At 40.1% G+C, this 10,261-nt stretch overlaps 1 non-coding gene across 1 annotated transcript; it reads left to right on the forward strand.

Annotated features, from left to right (window-relative positions):
• The first annotated feature begins 7,693 nt into the window (after nucleotides 1-7,693).
• LOC123569237 (U6 spliceosomal RNA) lies at nucleotides 7,694-7,797 on the forward strand. The gene has a single exon (XR_006692884.1). It is a non-coding gene; the product is annotated as a U6 spliceosomal RNA (small nuclear RNA).
• Nucleotides 7,798-10,261: the final 2,464 nt, after the last annotated feature.

Consider the following 10,261-nt stretch of genomic DNA (forward strand, 5'->3'; position numbering starts at 1 on the left):
ACTCGAGAGGCTGAGGCAGGAGAATGGCGTGAACCCAGGAGGCACCACTGCACTCCAACCTGAGTGACAGAGCCAGACTTTGTCTCAAAAAAAATAAAAATAAAAATAAAAAAATAAGATAATTGACAATGGACTTAGGTAAACACCTTAATAACTTTTTTTTTTTTTTTTTGAGACACGATCTCACTCTGTCACCCAGGCTGAAGTGTAGTGACACGATCTCAGCTCACTGCAACCTCTGCCTCCCAGGCTCAAGCAATCCTCCCATTTCAGCCTCCAGAGTAGCTGAGCTGGGACTACAAGAATGTGCCACCATGCCCGGCTAATTTTTGTATTTTTTTGTAGATATGGGGGTCTCACTATGTTGCCCAGGCTGATCTTGAACTCCTAAGCTCAAGTGATCCTCCTGCCTCAACCTCCCAAAGTACAAATATTTCAGGCGTAAGCCACCACGCCAGCCCTTAGTGAATATCTTAGTTAACATTCCCTTGACGACTACCTGGAAAAGACAGTGGAGGTGGGCAAAGAACTACCTTACTTCCATAGTCTCTCCTACTTTTCTGAGTATGCAATTCTAGTGAGCATCCTAAAATGAAATGTCAATCAAATATAAAGCACATTTACTGAATAAGGGTCCTCTGTGGTCTGACTTCTATCTCATCTCCTGCCCTGTAACCTCCACACCATCCACACTTGTTGTTATTTTCACTGCTTAGTCTTGGCTGTTCCCCCTACAAAGCATACTCTTATTCTGTTTCTCTGCCTCATATTCTTAGTCATCTTATGTAACCCAATACTCATTTCTTCTGTGAATCTTTCTGACTCCAGTATTGGAAGCTCTCTCCTTCAGATTCCTACACTCCATGTACATTTTTTTGCCATAGCATTTGTTTATAGGGTATCAAGACTTCTTGTTTAGTGGCTATTACCACATATAACAAGTAAATGTTTATTAAGCACTTACCATGTCTTTAGCACTGAGTTACATGCTTTCAAATATATCATTTTACTTGATTCCTATATTAGTTTTCTGTTGCTAAGTAACAAATCCACAACAAAACTGAGCAATCTTAAACAACGAACATTTCTCATCTCACAGTTTCTGCGGGTTGAGAATGTGAGTATTGGTTATGCAGGTGCCACTGGCTCAAGGTCTCTCATGAGGTTGCAGTCAAGGTGTGGGTTGGGGCTGTGGTGTCATCTGAAGACTCAGTTGGATGAGGATCTGCATTTGAGCTCACCACATATGGTTATTGGCAGGTCTTAGAAAATTCATTCCCCAGCTCACTCACATGAACCTCTCCAGAGGGCTTCCTCAGGACAGGGCTTCCTCCAGAGTGAACAATCCAAGCAACAGCAAGAGCACTCAACAAAGAAGCCACAACTTTCATAACCTAATCTTGAAAATGACATCCCATCACTTCTGCCATATCCTATTCATTAGAAGCAACTCTCTAAATTGAGCCCACACTTAAGGGGAAGAGATCACACAAGAGTGTGAGTAACAGGAGGTGGGGAATCACTGGGGGTCATCTCAGAGGCTGTCTACCATGATCTCCTAAGCAATCCTGCAAATTCAGTCTCATAACTTGGCATTTGCAGATAGAACACTGAGGCTCAGTGAACCAAAGCAACTTAGCAGGTGAGTGTTACACTTGTGATTAGGTCTGTGGGACTCTCCAGTTTACCTTTCACTGGTCCATGATATATCTTTGTCTCAATGTCTAGCATGGTGCAAATCATGTAACAGGCATTCTACAAATCAGAGATCATGGATAGCCCACAGATTTTTGAGAGTGGACCTTCACAGAGTGTTAAAATTTATTTAAGTTCAAGTCCCTTTAGAAGTCATACATCCTCTCCACAGTCTCCTTCACTCCTTATTGTCTTACCCCAATATGATTCACCCAGTTACACTAACTGTCTGGCCCCTGAAGTCATTTGAGTTTGGGTTCCTGCTATAAGTAATTGGTGACAGAAGTGAGGTTTGTCATTCTTAATCCCCCTGTCCATTCATTCAACCAGCAAATATTTCTTGAATGCTTACGATCAGCTAGGCACTATGTTAGCCAACTGTGGGGGGAGACTAAACTATTCAATGCGAACAGGCCCATAATTCAGGAAAGTTGGTGTATATGGATCAGTATATGGATGCTTTTTACGTTCCTGTATATTCAAAAATTTCTATAATAAAAAGGTAAAATCAAAGGTGATCCATAAAATTTCTAAGTCATATTATGAAAGGAAGGGGTAAATACTGGGAAAATTCCTTGGTGAATCCCACAATACTTATTTGAAGAAGTTTTAATATTTCAATTTACAGATGAAGAAACAGGTTGATTGAAGCTAGAAGGTTCTGGAGCTGAGATTCATAGCCACATCTGTTTGGATCAAAGGCCAACATTTTCCCCCACTGAACCACACTGCTAAACATATACAAATGTTATCTCCACATCTCAAATCTTAAGGCTGCACTGGATTCTGGAAATCAATGAGGTTGCATTCATGACCACCTAACAAATGACTCTGAGTCTTCACTGTCTCTTACTTAACATTTCCCCAGTTACCTGTGGTGTCTTCCCTGTGTTAAGCACATAATGTATGTCAGGCACTGGGTCTCAATATCAATTCACCTTCACAAGTCTCCTCATTGTTATTGTTACCTTCCTTGTCCACAGAGGAAAGAGGCTCAGAGAGATGAAGTAATACATCAAGTCATATAGCTAGACAGGGTGGAATTCAGATTGGAATCAAGGGCAGCTGGACCACAAAGTGATTGTTCTTTCTGTTAACAGGACTGTCATTTTAGAACCTACGAATAGGGAAAAAACAAAAAATACAAAACTCTAGGCTAGCCATGTGGTAGCTGATTCCTGCTGATTGCCAATTAGACCCTCCCCGGATTGTTTGCCCTCTTCAGTCACCAGTCTTCACATCTATAAAAGAGAGACCTGGTCTCAATATCCCCTAAGGCGGGATTTTCAAACCATAAGTCAGACCCATCAAAAAGTAATCAGATCAATGGAGTCACCACAAACATTTTTTAAGAAACAGAAGGAAGGCCGGGTGCGGTGGCTCATGCCTGTGATCCCAAAACTTTGGGAGGCCGAGGTGGGCAGATCACCTGAGGTCAAGAGATCGAGACCATCCTGGCCAACATGGTGAAACCCCATCTTTACTAAAAATACAAAAATTAGCTGGGTGTGGTGGCACGCACCTGTAGTCCCAACTGCTCGGTAGGCTAAAGCAGGAGAATTGCCTGAAACCGGGAGATGGAGGTTGCAGTGAGCCGAGATCGTATCACTGCACTCCAGTCCGGTGACAGAGTGAGACTCCGTCTCAGGAAAAAAAAAAAAAAGAAAAAAGAAACAAAAGGAAGAAAAGAAAAACCATCATAGTAAAAATGAGTATTGAGTGTTTTTTTATGACAGGCATACATACACACACGTGTGTGCCTTTGTGTATGTGTGTATGTACATTGGGTCATGATGTAAGATCAAGTTCTCACTGTGGATTACTGTCAAGATTTTGAAAGTTACTCCATTAAGGAGGATTCTTTCAGTCTAGGGACTTAGGTCTCACAATTGCAAATGCAAACCTAACAGTTTGCTGGAAACTATAGACCAATAGACAGAGGAGAAAGATAGAATCAGACAGATAGATTTTAAGGGTTTTTTTTGGCCTTTTGTTTTACAGACAGGGTCTCACTATGTTGCCCAGGCTAGTCTCGAACTTCTGGCCTCAAGTAATCCTCCTGCCTCACCTCCCAAAGTGCTGCAACTACAGGTGTGAACCACCACACCCAACTAAGACGTGGATTTGGATCTGAACTCTTCTATTTATGACTGTATGCCCTCGAGCAAGTCATTCTATCTCTTTGGGCCACAATTTTATGATCTGTAAAATGCAAATAATAATGCTCATCTTACAGGGTAATAATGAGGCTTAAATGAGAAAACATAATCTCTTAGCAGAGTTCCAGAAACATCATAATGCTCAAAATATGTTAATTATAATAATTATTGATTTAAATATTTTATTATGACCATTATAATTATTATTTTCAAATTGCATTGAAATTATTTATTTACATATCTCTTCCTAGACTAGACTCATAAAGAAATCCAAGGTAGTCTTTATCATTGTATATCAAAACCGTATTGTATTCAATGCAAATTGATTATGTTGACAGTATCTCCAAAGTTAGAACTAGGATCAGAAGCCTTAAAGACTGTTCCACACACCCCTCAACTAATTTATAAAAGGACTTTCATTCAGTTAAAAGCTCTTTGAAAAGAAAATGCACTGTCTTGAAAAGTAATAACAATGACTTAGCACTGCAAGGCATTTTATTATTATGAGGTGACATCACCCCACATTGCAAGGGAAATACTGTTCTCAAGCCCCATTTTACAGCATGGAAACTGAAGCTCAGAAAAGTAAAATGATGTGCCCAACCCATAGAACCAGATCTGTTGACTTTGAGCTATATGTTCTTTCTCTTGTACTGGTGATTCATAAATCTTAGGTTGTATGCAAAAATAACCAGGAAACTGGTCAAAAACATATTGCCAGGTCACAATCTCAGAGATTGTGACTCAGTTCTTCCATTACGAAGAACAGGAATTTCCTTTTTTTTTTTTTCTGATAGGGAGTCTCGCTCTGCCACCCAGGCTGGAGTCCAGCGGCGAGATCTTGGCTCACTGCAACCTCCACCTCCTGGGTTCAAACTATTCTCCTGCTTCAACCTCCCGAGTAGCTGGGATTGCAGGCACCCGCCACCACGACCCGCTAATTTTTTGCATTTTTAGTAAAGACGGGGTTTCACTATGTTGGCCAGTCTGGTCTCAAACTCCTGACCTCAAGTGATCTGCCCACCTCTGCCTCCCAAAGTGTTGGGATTACAGGCGTGAGCCACCACACCCGACCCGGAATTTGCTTTTCAACAAGCATCCACAGTGATTCTGATCTAGGTGATCAGAAAATGACTATTCCCCTCATCCAGCAATCTCTTAAAAACACAGGTTGAGGCCGGGCGCGGTGGCTCAAGCCTGTAATCCCAGCACTTTGGGAGGCCGAGACGGGCGGATCACGAGGTCAGGAGATCGAGAGACGATCCTGGCTAACACGGTGAAACCCCGTCTCTACTAAAAAATACAAAAAAATAGCCGGGCGAGGTGGCGGGCGCCTGTAGTCCCAGCTACTCGGGAGGCTGAGGCAGGAGAATGGCGTAAACCTGGGAGGCGGAGCTTGCAGTGAGCTGAGATCCGGCCACTGCACTCCAGCCTGGGTGACAGAGCCAGACTCCGTCTCAAAAAAAAAAAAAAAAAAAAAAAAAAAAAAAAAAAAACACAGGTTGAATGCCCCTAATCTGAAAATCCAAAATCTGAAATGCTCAAAAATCCAAAATTTTCTGAGTACCAACATGAGATAGTGACACTTTTGCTTTCTGGTGGTTCAATGTGCACAAACTATGCTTCACATACAAAATTATTGAAATATTGTATACAATTACCTTAAGGCTATTTACTGAAGGTGTATATGAAATATAAATGAATTTTTTGTTTCGATTTGTATTCCATCCCCAAGATACCTCATTACATATATGCAAATATATCAAAATCTGAAAAAACCTGAAATTCAAAACATTTCTGATCCCAAGCATTTCGGATAAGGGATACTCAACCTGTACTCACAAACAAAGGTCTTATTTCTCTAGCCTAGTGAACCCATTTGTACATTTGCCAAAGGCTTTTCTCAGTTACACTGGGCACATAAGGACCCAGGATCTGGAATTCCCAGGCTTTGCTTTGCTAAAGTTTCATTTTGCCTCCTGACAAAGCTTTATGTCCTACTGCTGACAGTGGTAAGAAGAATGCCTTTAAATCACCTGCCTGTCTGACCAGCAGGGCATGCCCTGAGGATGCAGTCAGCCTGTATCTACACCACACCATAATGAAGGTGTTGTAGGAGTAAGAGCTCTAAAGGGCTTTGGGAGAGCTGAGATCCATCCCATGGAAACCATCCTCAACTTCTTCAGCCAGAGTTGGCACCCCCAGGTACGGCTCCTATAATCTTTTGTGTACAGTTAACATATTGTTAGTTTACAAGCCTGCCTCCTGGATATAAAGGTGCAGGAAAGAGAGGGCAGAGGAATCACACCTCACTCATCTTATCTCTCCACCCCTATACTCAGCTTTAGTCACTCAGCGGATGCTAAGCGTGTGAGTCGATGAATCAATCATTGAAATGCAGAGCAAACAATACCACAGCAGACTTACTCTTATTACCATGTTGAATAAAAGTTTTCTAGCTGCCTATGTCTCATTTTAGAATTCAAAGGTGGTTTGTTTCTGTTTTTAACCGTGATGGAAACATCTTTAATTTTTCTTGGAATACATTAAAAACATAAAAAAGAGCACTTCTTGTGAAGCAGAAATGATGAACAATAAACCCTGTGGTTTGTGAGACATGAAACACCATAACTGTTTTGAAAAGATAATTTTCCTGGAAACAATATATTTGGAAACTAATTTGGTATTTCACTGGCCAAACCTTGGCCCGCTAATCCCCCAGAGGAATATGGAATATGAGGCTTTGTGGTACAACCAACAACCAACATTTGACAGAGTGACTTTTCCAAGACAGATTCAGTGCACACAGTGCACAGTTCAATATTCTGATGGTGTCTTCTCATTCACCCTCTTATGGCGGGAGTATAATTCCTATTTTACAACTGTAATAACTTAGGTTCAAAAATCACACAGCTAATAAGAGTTAGAGCTGGAATGATACAATATCTGTCTTCCCGTGATTGCTTTATTTTTTCTTGGCATAATGTCCTCCAGGTTTATCCACGTCATTGCATATGAAAAGATTTCTTTCTTTTTTTAATGCTGAAAAATATTCCATTGTGTGGATTTACCATATTTTCTTTATCCATTCATTCATCAACGGACATTAAGGTTGTTTCCATATATTGGCTACTGTGAATGCTATCATTTGAATGTCCCTGCCAAAATTCATGTTGAAATGTAATTGCTAGTGTAACAGTATTGAAAGGCAGAACCTTTAAGAGATGATAAGGTCATGAGGTCTCTGCCCTCACGCATGAATTAATACTGTTATCATGGGAGTGGGTTAATTGTCAAAGGAGTAGGGTCCTGATTAAAAAAAAAAAAAAAAGATGAGTTCAGCTCACTTTTCTCTCTGTCTCGTACGTTCACTCACCATGTGATATCTCCTACCAGAGAATAACCCTCACCAGATGCTGGCACCAAGCTCATGGAATTCCCAGTCTCCAGAACTGTAAGAAATAAATTTCTTTCCTTTATAAAATACCCAGTCTGTGGTATTTTGTTATAGTCGTAGAAAATAAATTAAGACAGTGAATAATGCTGTAATAAACATAGGAGGGCAAGTATCTCTTGGAGATCCTGATTTCAAATCTTTTGGATATATAGCCAGAAGTGAGGTTGCGGGTACTATAGTAGTTTTGTTTTTTAATTTTTTGAGGAATCTCCATATAGTTTTCCATAACGGCTGCAACATTTCACATGCAAGATGAATAAGTTCTAGAGATCTGCTGTGCAACATAGTGCCTATAGTTAACAATACTGTATTGTAAACTTAAACATTTTGTCGACAGGATAAATCTCATGTTAAGTGCTCTTACCACTAAAAAAGGCTTGAAATGCTCACTTCAGCAGCACATATACTAAAATAGGAATGATACAGAGATTAGCCTGGTCCTTGCCCAGGGATGACATGCAAATTCATGAAGCATTCCATATTTTCTATAAAAAAAAAAAAAAGAAGCATAGGGGACACAAGAAAACTTTTGGAGGTGATTGATACAGTTCGGCTGTGTCTCCACCCAAATCTCAACTTGAATTTATCTCTCAGAATTCCCACGTGTTGTGGGAGGGACCCGGGGGAGATAATGGAATCATGGGGGCCAGTCTTTCCCCTGTTGTTCTCGTGATAGTGAAACAGTCTCACGAGATCTGATGGGTTTATCAGCAGTTTCCGCTGTTGCTTCTTCCTTATTTTCTCTTGCTGCAGCCGTCTAAGAAGTGACTTTCGCCCCCCACCATGATTCTAAATCCTCCCCAGCCATATGGAACTGTAAGTCCAATTAAACGTCTTTTTCTTCACTGTCTCGGGTAGGTCTTTATCAGCAGCATGAAAACGGATTAATACAGTGATGGATGTTTATTACTTTGATTGTGGTGGTGGTTTCATGGGTGGATGCACACATCTAAACCCATCAAATTGTATACATTAAATATGTACAGTTTTTTCAATAGATCAATTATACCTCAAAAAGACTTTTAAAAAAGCCTAGTGAATGTTTCACAAAAACGTAAATACACTTAACATTACTGAACTGTGCACATAAAAATGGTAAAATTTATATCATGTGTTTTTCACCACCAAAAAAAAAAAAAAAGAAGACAAAACAAAGAGAACAAGGTAGAGCTAGATTTAAACCTAGGTCCTTTTGGTCTCAGCCCTATAGGCTTCCTGTAATACTCAGGCTATTTGAAGTTCAGCAGCATCATCATAAAGCACTTTCAATTAACTCTACCCTAATACAGGTGATATGGTTTGGCCGTGTCCCCATTCAAATCTCAACTTGAATCTTACAGAATTCTGAGGGACCTAGGGAGAGGTAATTGAATCACGTAGGCTGGTCTTTCCCGTGCTAGTCTCATGATAGTGAATAAGTCTCACGAGATCTGATGGGTTTATCAGGGGTTTCCGCTTTTGCTTCTTCCTCATTTTCTCTTACTGCCTCCATGTAAGAAGTGCCTTTCACCTCCCGCCATGATTCTGAGGCCTCCCCAGCCATGTGGAACTGTAAGTCCAATTAAACCTCTTTTTCTTCCCAGTCTCTGGTAGGTCTTTATCAGTGGTGTGAAAATGGACTAATACACAGGGCAATGAAAATTCAGGCAGAAAAAAAATGCCTCCCCTCTTGACCCCTTCTCCAGTCTCCCCTGCCAGATCATTCAATCACAATTTTGCTTTTTTGAGAAAAAGTCTAAAAATGTCACACATTATAACCTGTATGAAACATGCGAAATTGACTGATGGTAATGTCTTCATTATCCTGAAGCCCTAAAGAATTATGGAACATCAGAAAGATTAGACTGTAACAAATAAACAAAATGTAGTTAAGAAATAAATTCTCATACAATAAAGTTTGGAATACGTAGAAACTAAAATAAAGAATAAAGAAAAGTGCGTATAATCTAATATCCAAAGACTGTGAAGTATTTGACTGACATTTACTTAAAGATACAGATATATATTTTACATATATAATCTATATATTATTTCAAATATATAAATACGAAATCAGAGTTTGTAGCATGAAATAGTACATCTTTTTGTTTTCCACTAACATTTAAGCAGACACATTTTCTCATGTGTATTTGTCCATTTTCATACTGCTGTAAAAAACTGCCCAAGACTAGGTAATTTATAAAGGAAAGGGGTTTAATTGACTCACAGTTCAGCATGGCTGGGAAGACCTCAGAAAACTTACAATCATGGTGGAAGGCAAGGGGAAGCAAGGTACCTTCTTCACAAGGCAGCAAGGAGAAGTGCCGAGCAAAGGGTAAAGAGCCCCTTATAAAACCATCAGATCTTGTGAGAACGCACTCACTATCACAAGAACAGCATGGGGGAAACCATGATCCAGTTACCTCCACCTAGTCTCTCCCTTGAACTGTGGGGATTATGGGAATTATGGGGACTATAATTCAAGATGAGATTTGGGTAGGGATACAAAACCTAACCATATCACCGTGCCTTGACACAGACTCCATGAGTTTTACTGGATGTATAATACGTTATCAAGGAAATATTTATTTAATTAATCTTTTTAAACTACATATTTAGGTTATAACTGGTTGTTGACTTCTCTTATGGCAATTCTGTCATGAACAACTTTGAAAGTAAAGCTTTAATTAGAACATTGAGATACATCCCCAGAAATGGAGTATGAGTCTGTTAGGCATGAATATCACACAAATTGCCAAATCCTTTCTGAAATGCTGCAGTCACTTCATCTGCAGTGCATTTTCCTTCACTGTACTCAGGGTCAGCTTCACAGCAGTGCAACCTGGGCGGCCCCAGAGAACCCTCACTCAGAAGGGTTTGTTTGGTTTAACGCTTTGTTGGCACCATCATGAAATTCTTAATAGTTTGAGCTTTGAATGTGTGTTTTCTAAGCAAAGTCTGATGGAACAAG

Source organism: Macaca fascicularis, chromosome 15, assembly GCF_037993035.2.
Source record: "Macaca fascicularis isolate 582-1 chromosome 15, T2T-MFA8v1.1".
Classification (NCBI taxonomy): Eukaryota; Metazoa; Chordata; class Mammalia; order Primates; family Cercopithecidae; genus Macaca; species Macaca fascicularis.